The sequence below is a fragment of the Panthera pardus genome, unplaced genomic scaffold, assembly GCF_024362965.1.
Source record: "Panthera pardus isolate Hobbes unplaced genomic scaffold, ASM2436296v1 HiC_scaffold_22, whole genome shotgun sequence".
In the NCBI taxonomy this organism is placed as follows: Eukaryota; Metazoa; Chordata; class Mammalia; order Carnivora; family Felidae; genus Panthera; species Panthera pardus.
The window spans coordinates 77,466,987-77,483,264 of record NW_026526788.1 but is presented as its reverse complement, the minus strand read 5'-3'; the positions used below and the strand labels follow the sequence as shown (position 1 = coordinate 77,483,264).

Genomic DNA, 16,278 nt, shown 5'->3' with positions numbered 1-16,278 from the left:
CCTCGGCGCCCCACCCCACCCCCATCAAAAATGAATAAACATTAAACAAAAAAAAAAAAAGTAAAAAAAACCAAAACACTGATACATTTAAGAAAATTAGATATTTGAATATTGCCTAAGGGTATTAAGGAAATAGATCTTTATTTTCAGTGTGATAATGTCATTGTGGTTATATTACCAAGAAAATGAATCCTTACCAGGTAGAGGTATTTACTGATACAGAAATAAAATATTACCTACAAATCCAGGGGGGAGGGACTGAAGGAGGCAAGGGCTGGATTGACAGCTGTTGGAGCTAAGTGATGGGTACCGTGGTTATACAATTCAGTCTACCTTTGTGGATGTTCACAACTCTTCATAATGGAAAAACTCTGTTCTACAGAGAAATACCATTTCTCACCTATCAGACTGGCAAAAAGTCAAAAGCTTGACAATACACTATATTGATGAGGCTGTAAGAAAACAGGGACTCTCACATCACTCATGAAAATGCAAAATGGTGCAACCCTAGTGAAGAGAATACGGCACTATTTAACAAAATCACATATACATTTAGCCTATAATCCAGTAATTCTACTCAGTATTATAATTCTGAAACTATTTTATATGGTAGTATTTTATGTGTATTATAGAATAACATAAACATATTGATGCTAAGATTTATCTTAGATAACATTTACTGATGTATACAATATAATATAAAGTAATAAAACATTTATTTACTTGTTATTAGGAACCATGATTTTCATGTTAAGAGAAAAGATGCATAAAAAAGGCAAAACTCTACACAATACATCGGAACTAGAGATATTATAAACGTATGGTCTTTGAAAATGTGATAGTAATAAAAAATCATCACTTTGCACTCCCACTATAATCATGGATTGGAGCGAGGATCTTCAATAAACTAAAACCATTATATAATATGTTGTTAGAGAACAGAATATTCATATAGCCTCAAAATACCTACCCCACAGTTTTCTTACTAATTAATTACAAAGAGAAAAATGTATCTCTACAAGAGAGATCTTATAGCCCCCATCTTTACCAAATGGATTATCTAATGAATCTAGATGCTAGGTCCTAATGAATACCGCATCTTTCTAAATAGACCACATATTATAGGATTCCACTGATAGGCACTCCATGTGGGCAAACCCAAAACGCAGAAGTAGATTAGCACTTGCCTAGGGATAGAAGGGAGGAGGGGAATTGAGGAGTTACCTAGGGATGGGAGGGTACAGAGTTTCTTTCCAGAGTAATAAAAATATTCTAAAATTGACTGTGGTAACAGTTGCACAATATACCGTGAATATACTAAAAACTACTGAATTGTACACTTTAAATGGGTGAATTATATTCTAATAAAGCTGTTTTTTAAAAACAGGATGGGGTGCCTGTAAGCATCCGACTTAGGCTCAGGTCATGATCTTGCGGCTCATGAATTTGAGCCCCACGTCGGGCTCTGAGCTATCAGTCTGGAGCCTATTTCAGATTCTATGTCTCCTCCTCTCTCTGTTCCTCCCCTGCTTACGCTCTGTGTGTCTCTCTCAAAAATAAGTAAACATTAAAAAAAAAATTTTTAAATGAGCTCGCTTACTCACGTAGGTCCACTTACAGATGACTTCCAATACCCACCTCCAGCCCTGGACATTCAGCTGAACTTCGGACTCACGTGTACAAATGTCCACTCTACAGATCTACCTACTTATCTAACAGACATCTCAAACTTAACAAACTGCTCCAGATATTCCCCTTAGAAACTTGTTCCTCTCTGCCTTCCTCATCTCAAAAACCAACCCCTCCCTTCTTCCAGCTGTTTGGGTAAAATATCCTGATGTTGGACTTGAATGAATCTTCTCTCTCTCTCTCATTACACGTCCAACGTAGCAGCAAAGCCTGTTGGCTCTTGTAAACATACCCAGAATCCCACTACTTCTCATCACCTGCTCTGCTGCCTCCGTGGTGCAAATCACCACTGCCTCTCCACTGGATTACTGCAGGGGCTTCCTTGCTTCTGCTCTTGCCCCATTCACTTTATTCTCCATTAAAACATATACTCAAAAGTGTTTATTCAACAAACACGTATTACTACTTGCCAAGCACTGTTCCAAATACTTAAATATTAGTTCATTTAATCCTTATACCAACAACTTTACAGATGAAAAAACAAAGGCATGGAGAATTTTTTAAATAACTTGTCCACTGTCCTAGGTTTGGGAAGTGGCACAGCTAGGATTCAAACCAGGGGAGTCTAGCCCTGGAGCCCAGGCTCTTCCTTCGGTACAATATTATGTAAAGTCACCCTGCTCAAAAGTCTTCAACTTTGGCTGCTTATGAGAATTACCTAAGAGCTGTTAAAAGTCCTGAGGCCAAGGCTGGCCCCATACCCCTAACCAACTAAATCAGAAAACTCTGGAGACAGGGCCACCTGGCTGGCTCAGTCAGAAGAGCATGTGACTCCCGATCTCGAAAGTTGTTAAGTTCGAGCCCCACGTTGGGTGTGGGATTACTTAAATAAAACTTAAAAAAACATAACAAGGGGCGCCTGGGTGGCTCAGTCGGTTGAGCGTCCAACTTCGGCTCAGGTCACGATCTCATGGCTTGTGAGTTCAAGCCCCGCGTCGGGCTCTGGGCTGCCAGCTCAGAGCCTGGAGCCTGCTTCCAACTCTGTGTCTCCCTCTCTCTCTGCCCTTCCCCCATTCATGCTCTGTCTCTCTCTGTCTCAAAAATAAATAAAACATTAAAAAATTTTTAAAAAAAAAACATAACAAAACTGAAACTCTGGAGATGGAATATCATTACTTTTTAAAAATTTTTGACAGAGAGACAGACAGCACAAGCTGGGAAGAGCAGAGGGAGAGAGACAGAATCCCAAGCAGGCTCCATGCTCAGTGCGGGGGCCCAACGCAGGGCTTGATCCCATGACCCTGGGATCATGACTTGAGCCGAAATCAAGAGTCAGACCCTCAGCCAAGTGAGCCACCCAGGTGCCCCAACATCAGTACGTTTTAAAATCTCCCCAGACGATGTCAGTGTTCAGCGAGGGCACCTACTACATCAGACAAGCTCCCCACTTGGCCTTTGAACTCAAATGTCACTTTCCCAGAGAAAAAGTGACACCCCATCTCAACACTATCTAAAATTGCAAATGCTGTGAGCCGGACTGCCACTTCCCAGCTCCCTTTCCTGCTTTACTCTTCTCCTTAGCATTTGCTGCTAACAAACAATATCACTTATTTATTTACCTGTTTGTTGTCTGTTTCCCCACACTGGAAAGGCTCCAGGAGAGCAGTGATTTCTTTTTTTTTTTTTTTTGAATTTACTATTGTTTCTCCAATGCCTAAAACAGTGCTGACACATGGAAGGCACTCAGTAACTATTTGTTGAAGGAAGCAGTAAGGAGCCCATAATTACTTCAACCAACATTTTTTCCCTCCACAATTGTTTTATTCACATACAACTAACATAGTGTTATATTAGTTTCAGGTGCACAGTATAGTGATTCCACAGTTCCATACATTACCCAGTGCTCATCTCCGTAAGTGTACTTTTAGTCCCCTTCACCTATTTCACCCCTCCCCAACCTCCCATCTAGTAACCACCAGTTTGTTCTCTATAGTTAAGAGCGGGGGGGGGGGGGGGGGGGGGGTCTCTTTTTTTCTTTGTTCACTTATTTTGTACCTTAAATTCCACAAATGAGTGAACTCATACGGTATTTGTCGTTCTCTGACTTATTTCACTTAGCATAATACCCTTAGATCCATGTTGTTGCAATGAGTATTAACATTTAAGTTTCTAGATAGAAAGCTGCTTTTTCCTCATTAGACAAGAAATCATCTAGCAGATTTAAATGACTGATTTGCTTAGACGATGGAAGGAAAAAGGTTCAAATACTGGATTTCTATTTGTAATTATATTTTTAGTAAAAATTGAATGAGGCGAGAACAGATAAAACTGCATTATTAAAACCTCCCCCCAAATGTATCCTTCAGTCTAAGGTATAGTTAGACCATATAATCAGTCATAACTTAACATATTCACAGTTAAGACTTCATCAGTCAAGAACCAGGAAGTAAGCCAAAAAGTAAAAAGAAAACAAAAATCAGTGAGAGACAGAGGGGAAAAAAAAAGAAAAATTAAATTCTGCACAGTGAGGGGCGCCTGGGTGGCTCAGTCGGTTAAACGTCGGACTTCGGCTTAGGTCATGATGTCACGGTTCGTGAGTTCGAGCCCCCCATCGGGCTCTGTGCCGACAGCTCAGAGCTCGGAGACTGGAGCTTGCTTCGGATTCTGTATCTCCTTCTATCTCTGCCCCTCCCCCCCCTTGTGCTCTGTCTCTCTCTGTCTCTCAAAAATAAATAAACGTAAAAAAAAATTTTTTTTAATTCTGCACAGTGAGACCTCGTTAGGCCCACAGGGCTTCACTATCATTTGTTACCTAGTGTTGGGTGAGACTAGCCTTGTCGTCCCGAATTTGCTAACAAATACAAAGCTGAAGATGTAAGGACATCAACACCTGGGGAGCCCAGCACGGACACCCCTTCCCCCCCACACAGGGGCAGCTCTGGCACCCTAATCAACACCTTAACCTTAGCATCACTCAATACAAGCGGCTGGGATACAAGAGAGGGAAAAAATTAGAAGTCTTTCGAGTCTTCAGGGAGAACAAAGGGAAAAGATGAGGGTATTCACCCAAAAACAGTGGCAGGGCCCTCCAAGAGAATCATCCACCAAGAAGTGCCTATGAGGAGAGACTGGCATCCCATTCTCCAGTTCAATGCCTACTTATGAAGTAGACCGCGTGACTGATCGTGCAGCTATCTGAGCAGGGGACCAAAAAAAAAAAGAAATGTAAGGGCACAAAAAGGGGGCAGATTTTTGCAGCTGGCATAGCACCATTTGGCGTCACAAGGAAGTGAGTTTCCAGTGGATTAAATGAAAACTGCAGACGGTTGGCTAGACTTGAGCTGTCTTGCTGTTATCAAAACATCTGGCTGTAGAGAGAAGATCCCCAACCCGCCTCACCCCCACACACTCCTAGGAACCCGAGGGTGGCACTAACACTAACACCACGACAGGAACAAGGAGGTGGGCATGTAGGCTGGAAAAGGTTAACCCACAGCAAATTCCATATCCAGGAACTACGTGCGGTGGGGAGTCTCTCAGTGCGATCTCACCAAAAGTTCCAGTGTGGGTGACTATCAGTGGATATGAATGGCTTGCCACTGTTCATCAAAAGAGGGCTTTAACAGCCCCCCGTAAGACTTGTCTTTTTCCATTTTTCTTCTTACGAGTCCCTGACCAAGTAGATCCCAGAAGAGGAAAGGGAAAGGAATTCTGGGAGCATACCACAATCCCTCTCCACTCCAAGTACTTCAAGCAGTAAGTGGCCTGACACTGGGGTAAGAGAGGAAAGGAACTTGAAATTGAATAGGAGATTGAAGGTTTAAACTGAAACAGACAGATGCGCTTTTAATAGCTGTCAAGGATGGAAAAGCTATCATTTGTCCATATTATGAGGTGGAGAGAGAGGGGGAAAAGGAAGAGCCTACAAATCATATCTGAAAGCAGTAAACAGTGAAAAATAAAACTGTCTTCTGTTTGTTTTCACCAAGCTCAGACTACTCAATAACCTGATGACATACAGAACAGCATCACTGCCCTTAGTAATGAGAGGAAACACCTGACATGAAAATTCCCACGGGGGATTTACTGTACTGGGTAAGACGCTACATTAGAAGTCCTTTGAGACTGCTTCCAGTTCTAAGTGCCTGTGATTGTCCTTTCTTCGGGAAGAGGGTAAACTGAATACAGAATCCAAAGTTCAATGGTTAAACTATAAAAGGCTAGGCTGTATGGAAGGATAAAACCACAACTTTTTGGAAAATAAAACTATCAGACTGACAATTATAAGGTTTCTATGTAGGAAAAAATATTTAAGACCTTCAGATTTCTTTAAATGCTAAAAAATATCCTAAATGACACTCATTTTCTTTCACGGTCAACAGACATTCCAAATCAAAGAAAACTTACGATATAACATCCCCAGAACACTACTTCCCTGAATCAAAGCAATGCAACTAATCAAAAGGCTTATCAAAATAAACAGCAAATACGTTTGCTTAAATATCTTCTAGGCATTATAAGCTCACATATTCTTTATTACACAGCCGCTATTAGGAAAAATATTAGAGTTCAGTGGTTTCATGTTACTCATTAGGCATAACAGAGTCCTACTGCTAAACAAGCAGCAACAGGAATTTTTATTTTTAAATAAAAACATCCCATATTTCTACGTTGCTAAAAATAACAGACAAGCATCGAAAACCACCAAGTTTCTGCCCTAAGAACTCTTTTCTGGTATCATGTCAGTACCTTTTTAAATGCTGTGTACTCACGATGGTCAAAACCATTAAAACTCAATTTTCATATTTATTTCCTACTGAAGCCATTTTATTATATCACTGCAGATCAGAAACGAGAGAACCATCTTGAAATTGAAAATCAAAATTTAATATTAATAACAGTAAAATGCTCAAGCATGTAGAGAAGTAATACTTGCATAGTACTTCAGCTCAAGCTGAAGGCTGAGGCAGTTACTGCTATGGTACTTGAAGTTTGGGGTCTCATAAAAGCAGAGTTAACTGTTGTCACATCTGAATAATTACTATATTCTACTCAGAAAATGATTTATCTCTCCCATTCTTAAACACCAGAAATACTTAAACAAGAACAACTACTTAACAGCAAGCAATATTTCAAAATCAAAGTCTGACTTAAATTATGCTAATAAATTATTTCACAGATTTCATTCTGGGTTACAAAGTATCATACAGTCAAAATAACAGCAAGTTTTGCAGTATGGCCATAAGAACTTTCGGGCTTAAGTCTTGTTTTTTTGTTTTTTAAGCTGCATTAGACATTTTTAGAGAAAAAGCCCCTATAAACACATAAAATGTTTCCATCTTTTCCAGATATTTTCTCAGGCGTCTTCAACATCCTCATATCCTATAAGTTAACAACAAACGTGCGAGGACTGCCCACAGCGACTTTCTAAAGAAAACACCCCAATGCTATTCTTAATGCCCTTAAACATTTCTAAAAAGGTCCTTCCGGCTTATGAACTCATGGCAGTTTCCTAACAATTGTATACTTATCCTGTTTTACTGTCTCTCCTAGTCTATGACCAACTCAAATTTACGCATCACCTCTCTTTCCTATTTGGCTACATTGCTAAAACCGGAGAATAAAAAAGATACAACCCTGCTACTTCCCTCCTCCCCAAAGCAACCATAAAACTACTAATTAGCAAGATAAAGTGCCATATGAAGCAGTTTCAACACAGATGAATCACATCTTCTCAATGTCACAAAAGTTACCCACTACTTACCGCAAAGAGCAAATTCACAGCCATGTCCCTTGCTATCCTTTGATAGGGCTCTCTATTCAAGAGAAATTCATCAGTGGAAACATTCTAGGGTTTATGGCACTATAAAATAAATTAACCATTAACCCAAATTCTGCTAAGCTTAAACATGCATGTTTAAAATACATAATTATTCTAATATGTAATTTTCCTTGGGAAGATTTGGCCAAGATAAGGTGTATTTAAACCTACTATGTTTGGGGAAATATTTTTTTGCCACCAGTGTATTAATATGGAAATTGCGAGTACGAAAAGCGATAGCAATTTTATTAAGAATGGGTCTTACTATTTTTGAAATAACAGTTCTTCAAGTTCTTCACATGGTGAAGAAAAATGGAGTTTCACAAAATGACTCTTTTCAGTTTTTCTCTGAATCATATTAAAGCTTGGCCAAATTTCGCTGTCAAAAGTGTCTCAATGGCATTAAACTAACAGAAAGTATGTAAGCTGAGCTATTGGGGGACGGGGGGTAATAAAGCGGACTTGATCAGCAGTTCTAAGATAAGAGACAATAGTTACAAAACTCATACCGCGCTACTTGTTCCAGTCATTAAACACACAGGAAATAAGATTTTCTAGTTAGAAAACTAATTCACAAAGGGCAATGACTTCATTAAAGCAAAGAAAGTGTTGCTGAAACAGACAACGATCCATCGTAAAATTAAGAAGGATCGCAGGATTGGAAGGTGAAACAAGAGGAAAAGAGCACAAATCGCGTGCATATTTCTTCCTTAAACCTCTTCTTGGATCTGCCCCCCGCCCCCCGCCCCCGCCAGAGCGATCGAGTGCCCAGCCGAGGGCAGGTGCTCTGCTATGGGACTCAGCATAACCAGAAGTCAACAAAGGCAGTAAACACTATAAATAACAAGACCGTTTTCACTATGACAACACTTTCCCCTCTGATGATCTATCCAAGGAGGGTCATTAGAAAGCATCTGAAATAAACCACAAACCACTCAGGACCTCCCCCAAAGCGCTGCGGCTGCCGGCTGGCATCGAGGCTTAAGGACCTGGGTTCGGGTCGCCTCCCTGGTCCTACCCGCGTGACCTTGGACAAGTCACTTTCAACCCTCGCACCGGCCATCTGCACCATTAAGGTGCGAAGGGAAAGCGTGATTCTATGCATAGCACAGGGCGGAGTCGGCTGCAGACTCGCAGAGTCCTAAAGTGAAAGCGCGTTACGACCGTAGAAAACGATGCCCCGGGCAGTTGAGCCCCCGTGGGCACAGTCCTGGAGTCGGGCCACCCCGACAGGCGTCGCCCGCCGGGAATCCCCGGACAGCTGGCCGGCGCAGGGCGTCCAGGAGCAGCGCGCGACCGTCCTTCCCCAGCACAGCCCCCCGACTAGCTAGCTCGTCGGCGACCGCGACCGCCGCCGGCCTCCCCGCCCTCCTCCGCCGGACGCCGCCGAGGGCTGAGGTCAGGAAAACAATAAAGGAGTCGCGGGAAGAGGACGCCGCCCCCTCCCGCCGCCCCGGAGCCCGCGCGCAGGTGAGCCTGCGCCGCGGCCTCGCCCAGGTGCAGCCGCGCGGGGCGGACACACGCCGACAGGGGCCGCGGGGCAGCCCGGGACCCTGCACCGCCCGCCGCCCGCCGCCCCGCACTCACCAGCGCCCGCCGGCTCCTCGGCGGACGCTCGGCCGCCTCCCCGATCGCCTCAGCCGGCGCGGCGCTCCCAGAGCCCGGCCCCGCCCACCCCGCCCCGGTGCGGCCGCGCTCCTCACGCCCAGCTTCACGTCGGCCCTCCGCCCGCAGCACCCACGCCGCCGCGGCCCCGGCTCCCACAGCCACCGAGCTGCCGGAGCGGCTCCCACGACGGCCAGTCCGCACACTGCGCACGCGTGCCCGCGCCGCCTCAGCCCCCAGACGGCGGCCGAGATTCCGAAGCCGGCACTCCCAGCCCGCGGAGACTACAAGTCCCGGCAGGCCCCGCGCGGGTCCCGGCGGCGTGGCGGGCCGGGCATCGGGCGTCTTCCTAATTCCAGAGGAGGCGGCCTCGGCGCGTCGGGGCGGGCCGCGCGTGGAGCCCTGGTCCACTGCGCTGCGGTGCCTCCTGGGATTGGTAGTTTTCGAGGAGCAGGGGCTTGGCTCGGAGTGGGCGGGGCGGAAACTCGGGGTTCTCTGATGTCATCGGCTAGAGCTTCGCGGCATGGGGATCTTTAAAAATAGGCTTCGCTCGTTTGCGAATAATTTGTTTGCAAGCTGTTCCATAATCGGTCCAGGAAGCATAAATTGACAGGCCGCTGTGTGACCTGGAGAAAAACGCGTTACAGCTCTGCGCGCCAATTCTTTGCTCGTAACCGTTTCTCCCTGGAACTATTGGTTCCACCTCCTACTGTATAGGACAGGAGGCTTAGAGAAACTTGAAGGATTAACTGAAATTCTTTCGGGAAAGATGGAGCATAAATATTATTCTCATGACTATTCATAAATGTTTAACATATTTGTTGCGCACCTACTATGCGCCAAGTCCCATGATAGACGCTAAGCGTACGTCTGAGAGCGAGACAGACACCGTCCTGTCCTCACGGAGCCTGCAATCTGTGAAGGGAGATATCCTTAAGCAACATCACTTTAGATTTTACTTAAGTGGAGAAACGGAGTAAGTTAAAGAGATGGAGGGGTACTCTCGGAGGAAGTGATGCTTGAGCTGAAACCTGAAAAATGAGAATTATTCAGACGTGCCAAGATCAGGGAAAAAGTTCTGTGCCACACTCTTGCTGTGCATGGCACACACTAGGCTCTCGTAAATATTTATGTCTGTGTCCTTCCTTTCCTTCCTGCACAGCTTTAGATCACATCCTTATCCCTTCAAAATCTTTGTCCAGGCCTTTTAGAACATCTTTCCCATGTGAAGATGTACATCCCTTCTGTATTTGTGAGCCGGGTTAAAAGTCTGGGCACTCAGCCTGGCCTCCTGACTCCATTCTGTTTATGAGGCAGAAAATTGGATTTGGAGTTTATCTTTCCTAGGATCCTAAAGGGAGTTTGGGTATTATGTCATCTAAATCAAAGGAGAAGTGAAAAACAGCCCTCAACTCACCTGTGGAGACCTACCTGTGTGGCTTTAGGCAGAGGGTGACGCTTTGGTCTTTCTTGAGTCTCAGCGATTTCAACTGCTAAACTTGAAGAATGTTCTCAGAGTCCCATAAGCTGATGCAGGTGACTTCACCTTCCATGGAAAGCTCCAGTCCTGGCTCTTTCTTCAACAGTCCCAAGATGATTGTTCTGTTATTTTTTGAGAAGCCTTAGCTGTGTAGCTTCACTGGCCCCTGTCTTCTTGAGGCTTTACTTCCTCATCTGTATAATGGTTGAAAGGGTTTGGCATCATCATAGTTTATAAACTGGCCAGAGCACTATTTCCTTTGGTTCATGCAGTGGGTTTTTGTTTTTGTTTTTTTAACTGAATGTGTGGCAAACGTTTAAAAATAGGACGATTTCAGGGCGCCTGGGTGGCTCACCCAGTTAAGCATCCAACTTCAGCTCAGGTCATGATCTCACAGTTCATGAGTTCGAGCCCCGCATCGGGCTGTGTGCTGACAGCTCAGAGCCTGGAGCCTGCTTCGGATTCTGTATCTTCCTCTCTTTCTGCCCCTCCCCCACTCATGTTTTCTCTCTCTCTCTCTCTCTCTCTCTCTCTCTCGTCTCTCTTAAATAAACATTAAAAATTTTTTTAATAAAAAATGCATAAAAATAGATTTCACATAAAAATCCAGATGTCACCTTTCTGATTCCTCTGGATATTTGAGATTGCCTTCCCTGGCCAGATGGTCTGGAGGGGGTCTATAGCTCTGGAATCTTAGAAGATTCTAAGTGGGGATATTTGGGACATCCTTAAACAAAACAAAATAAAACAAAATCATGTTTATTTGAAATTCAGATTCAAATTTAACATGTATTTGATCTGGAAACCCTCGCCCAGAGATCAGACCACTGAAGCAGAGAGCTTCTCACCCCCTCTGGACAGGACCCAGAGGGAAACTTTCTCTTTATTGTTAGTACCATTTGACATTATTGACTGCGTGATTTTAAATTATTCCCGGGGCGCCTGGGTGGCTCAGTCGGTTAAGCGTCCGACTTCAGCTCAGGTCACGATCCATCTCGCGGTCCGTGAGTTCGAGCCCCGCCTCGGGCTCTGGGCTGATGGCTCAGAGCCTGGAGCCTGCTTCCGATTCTGTGTCTCCCTCTCTCTCTGCCCCTCCCCCATTCATGCTCTGTCTCTCTCTGTCTCAAAAATAAATAAAATGTTAAAAAAAAATTTTTTTTAAAAATAAATTATTCTCTTGTTCTTTTTGCCTAACAAGTCCCAAAGTTTGTTTGATATTGACAGCCACGTGTATTAGGCAATGAAGAAAGCCGGAAAAGTGACTCAATTACCTAAGGATGCACAACCAAGTAATGCCAGAGGTACTGTGAGTTTGGGGTGTAACTAGCACACCTGTTAACACCCTTCTGTGTGGAAGGCTCAGGATCAGCCAGTAAATGCAGTGGCCGTAATAATAATAATAACCATAATAATATTCTTCCCTCTCCTTTTCCTCCAGCCTTTTTTTTGGGGGGGATAGAGAGGTTTATTACATAACAGTGCTCTCAGTGTTATTTAAAAAAGAAGAAGAAGAAGTATGTGGAATATTCCCCTGTTGAAATTACAGTCTGAGAACAAACCAAGAACATTCGGGACCCACAGACAGCAGTGAGGAATGCTGGAATATTCCATGGCTACTTGTCATCTGAAGAAAAGGGAGAGGAGGAGTCTGAATTCAAGAATCTGCAATTTACCTTTAAAACATCACTCTCCTCCTCTTTATGCCTTGAGGGTGTAAAGCATTTGATATTCCATTCAAAAACATCCATGGAGTCCCTTCCATACGCTTATGTGGAGGATCCTCCACATAGAATTAACTCCTTCGACGGCACAAAGATCAGTGTAGACAAGTCACATGACTGATCCAAAATCACACAGAAAGTTACTGAGCACTTGTCGCCTCTGAAATATTGGACCTCCTCTCCCCTCACGGACACCTCACATCTCCCTTCCTTGCTTTATTTTTTTTTTATTTTTATTTTTTTTAATGTTTATTTTTGACAGAGAGAGGAGACAGAGAGTGAGCTGGGGAGGGGCAGAGAGAGAGGGAGACACAGAATCTCAGGTAGGCTCCAGGCTCTAAGCTGTCAGCAGCATAGAGCCTGATGTAGGGCTCAAACTCACAAACCGTGAGATCATGTCATGACCTGAGCCGAAGTCAGACACTTAACCCATTGAGCCACCCAGGCGCCCCTTCCTTCCTTGCTTTATATTTTTCTCCTTAGCAATGATCCCTTTCCTATGCATTTTATATTTTACTTATTTATCTTGTTTATTTTCTGCATGTTGCACTAGAGTGTGACCTGTAGTTTTTATCTGTTTTGTTCATCAGGATTTTAGCTGTTTTGTTCATCACTGTACCTTCAGTGCCTAGAACAGAAATATTTGTTCCATGGTGAAGGCCACCAGCCAACTTCACAGTCAGAATCAGAAGTTAACCGAAGAGGCAACTCCAGAAGTAAACCCTTATTCTCGCTACAAACCAGAACCAATGTGGTACAAGAATTGAACATGAACCAAACGCTCTGGGAACCCAGCTTTGTTCCTGTCATGTCTCCTCCAGAAACTGAGTAGCAGAGAGTGAAAAACAGCTCCTCCCTAATTTTCAGTTTAAAAATGAAACCCGTGTGGCGCCGGGGTGGCTCAGTCGATTAAGCGTCCAACTTCGGCTCAGGTCATGATCTCACAGTTCCATGAGTTTAAGCCCCACATCAGACTCTCTGCTGTCATCGTGGAGGCCGCTTTGGATCCTCTGTCCCCCTCACTCTGCCCTTCCCCTGCTCACTTGTGCTCAGTCTCTCTCTCTCTCTCTCTCTGTCAAAAATAAATATTTTTTTAAGTTAAAAAAATAAAATAAAAAATAAAAATGAAACCTGTAGCCGTCAGTGGGGTTGCTGTTCTGGTTGAGGAGGCAGAAGGCTGGCCCTCCCAGCCTTCCCATGTACTGAGCCTCAGCCAAGCGATATGAAGGATGAGTCTCAGTAATTACCCAGGGTGGGGCGGATTAAGTGACCTACCCAGAATACAGATCAGGTGACTGGATGCTCCTTCTGGAGCTCACTCTTGTGTCCCAAGGCTGGAGGGCAATCAGGAAGGAACTATGAAGGACTGCTCACCAAGTCATGCTCACAGAGATGCGAGAACAGGATTTCGGAACAGGTCAGCAACCAACCCAAACTCCAGGCTCAACAAGAAAAAAAAGGGGGATCAGGGGAGATAATTGCCTCCGGGATTTTTAGGGAACAGAACCAGATATGTTCTGCCTTGGAATCATCAGGCAATAAGGAATGGAACCTGATGCAGAGTATTTATTGCCTAATTCCACGGGACCCCTACAAGTCCTCAGCACCCACTGTGATCTCTGGGGTCTGGTGAGGCTCCAGCCCCATCACACACCCCAGTTAGGTCATACTTTAATTCTCTTGACCGCATGTGGCAGGTCTGGGATGCTGGTAAGCCCTAAAGTCGTGGAACACAGAATGCCTGCTCTGTCCAAACATGTGGAATCTTGCTGCAGGGTAGCATGAAAATGTGAAAAGGAAGGTTTTCTGAAGCCAAAGTGTGTGTCCAGGACCACGGCTGGGGAGCTAAGTGGAGGAACATTCTAGAAAGTAAAGAGCTCTTTCTCCCAGACAGAGATGGGAGAAGATCTGGGAATGAATCCATTTTGGGCTTCACACACCCCTCGGCCTGTGGGAATTCCTCCTCAGACCCTGCAATTCACCTGCCCCACTCTGGCCAAGCTCCTCCTTGAGTTAAAGGCCGCTGGTTTCTCTCGTCCTTCTTGTCATTTGTCGGAAGAGGGTACGTGCATTCAATAACAAGAACCAACGTGTCAGGTGTTTGGGAGGGCTGCCATGCTCCGACCCCCAGAGGAAGACAAGAAGTCACAGCTTCCACCAGGAGCCCTGTGGACATCATGGGTCCCACCCCAGGAAAGGATAGGATAGCAAGGAGCTAGGGCTCTGAAGTCCATCTGCCCTGACTACTATGACCTTGGGCTCATTACTTCTCTGAGCCTCAACATTTCCTCATCTGTAAGATGGAGTCAATAGTAATTCCCACTTTACAGCTCATGATGAGTCTTAAATGAAATAACGCAATATTAGCGAATACATACTCTTAGCAAAGCGTCTGGCACATATTAATGGCTCCACCAATATCCACGATTGTATTATTCAGTTTAGCCCAATTTCCGAGCTCGCCTGACCAAGATGGACGACGGTGGGTAGGTTCTAGAACGACTCTGATGGCTGTGAACCTCACGCCTATCTGGGGTGCCTGCGATGGAAGTAATTGTGGTCTAGGATCTTGGGGAGTTTGGTACTGCTGGAAAGCAGGGCTGCGTGGATATGGCGCTGCGGGGGGAGGGAGGGGAGAGGTGGGGGAGGGCTCCTGCATAAGGACCCAGGACGCCAGCCTAAGGAGGATGTGATGGCCAACTATATGTGCCAGCTTGACTGAGGCTCAGATAGCTGGTAAAACGTGATTTCTGCATGTGTCTATGAAGCTGTCTCTGGAAGAGATTAACATTCGAATCGGTGGACTGAGTGAAGATCTCCCTCCCCAATGTGATGGGCATCATCGTCGGATCCATTTAGGGCCTGAACAGAACAAAAAGGCAGAGGTAGGTGAATTCATGGCTGCCTGAGCTGAGGAGGCACACCTCTTCTCCTGCCCTTCAGACGTCCGTGCTCCTGGACTCAAACCCAAAGACACCACCAGCCCAGGCAGCAGATCAGCCCAGGCAGCAGATTGTGGGACTTCTCGGCCTCCATTGCAGAGGAAACTACAGAAGTCTCCTTTCTCATATACTTTCTCATATATCTATCTATCTTTATGTCCATCTGTCTATCTATATCTTTCTTTTTTTTAAGTTTTTTTTTTTAATGTTTATTTTTGAGACAGAGAGAGACAGAGCATGAATGGGGGAGGGTCAGAGAGAGAGGGAGACACAGAGTTGGAAGCAGGCTCCAGGCTCTGAGCTGGCGGCACAGAGCCCAACGCGGGGCTCGAACTCACAGACCGCGAGATCATGACCTGAGCTGAAGTCGGACGCCTAACCGCCTGAGCCACCCAGACGCCCCTATATCTTTCTATATCTATCTCTGTAAGTCCTAAGTAGTCTGTTTCTCTGGAAAACCTTGACTAATAACACAGGGGGACTTGAGTTTGCTTTCCCAAGTGTACCCTACACCCCTTCTGGCTACAAAAGTAAATAAACAGACTTAGGCGGACTAGAGCAGGACCGCGATGGCTCCTTGTTCATTTTCAATCCCGCCCGCCTCCCTCAGAAACTTGTCGCTTTCACCTAAAAGCTGGAGGCTACCCCCCTCTCCAGCCCCTCCCCCATCGCAGACTAACAGCAGGGGTAGCTCTAAAAATAGCGAGCCTTCCCCGCACCCCCCCCCACCCCCACCCCACCCCTGGCGCGTAAATACATCTTTGTTCCGGCCAGCATTTAATAACTGTACTTTATGCTGAAACAAAAGCTGTAATTAGAGCCGAACAATGGAAGGTGCAGCCAGCGCTGAACAATACTCCGAATTCCCATGGTGGTCCCCCCCTCCTCCCCCCCCCGCCCCCACCCGCAGCTGTGAGAACCAGAAGTCTCCAGCACGAATTCCATTCACAATTATTCACCTAGTTCCCTCCGCGGCTTATTCCAATCACGGCTTTCCTGCCTCCTCAGCGGGGCTGCGGAGAGGCTGAAAAGGGAGGCTAAGCCCGCCCCCACCCCCACCCCCACCCCCCAACGCCAAGG

At 45.3% G+C, this 16,278-nt stretch overlaps 1 protein-coding gene and 1 long non-coding RNA gene across 7 annotated transcripts in view; one reads left to right on the top strand and one right to left on the bottom strand.

The window, feature by feature from the left end:
- The window catches only part of PLEKHA1 (pleckstrin homology domain containing A1), a 56,563-nt gene extending 47,396 nt beyond the window's left edge, over positions 1-9,167 (bottom strand). For 3 of the 5 annotated variants that reach the window (XR_008424970.1, XM_019459669.2, XM_053909984.1), the window contains exon 1: positions 9,038-9,167. The gene's annotated coding sequence lies outside the window, so the exon portion shown is untranslated. The remainder of the gene's footprint in view (positions 1-9,037) is intronic. The other 2 variants (XM_019459670.2, XM_019459668.2) reach the window with 2 other exon arrangements.
- LOC128779044 (uncharacterized) lies at positions 8,217-13,384 on the top strand. Of its 2 annotated transcripts, none has more exons than XR_008424971.1 (2): positions 8,217-8,920; positions 12,847-13,384. It is a non-coding gene; the product is annotated as an uncharacterized LOC128779044 (long non-coding RNA). The 2 variants fall into 2 exon arrangements; XR_008424972.1 differs by lacking the exon at positions 8,217-8,920 and adding an exon at positions 9,335-10,031.
- Positions 13,385-16,278: the final 2,894 nt, after the last annotated feature.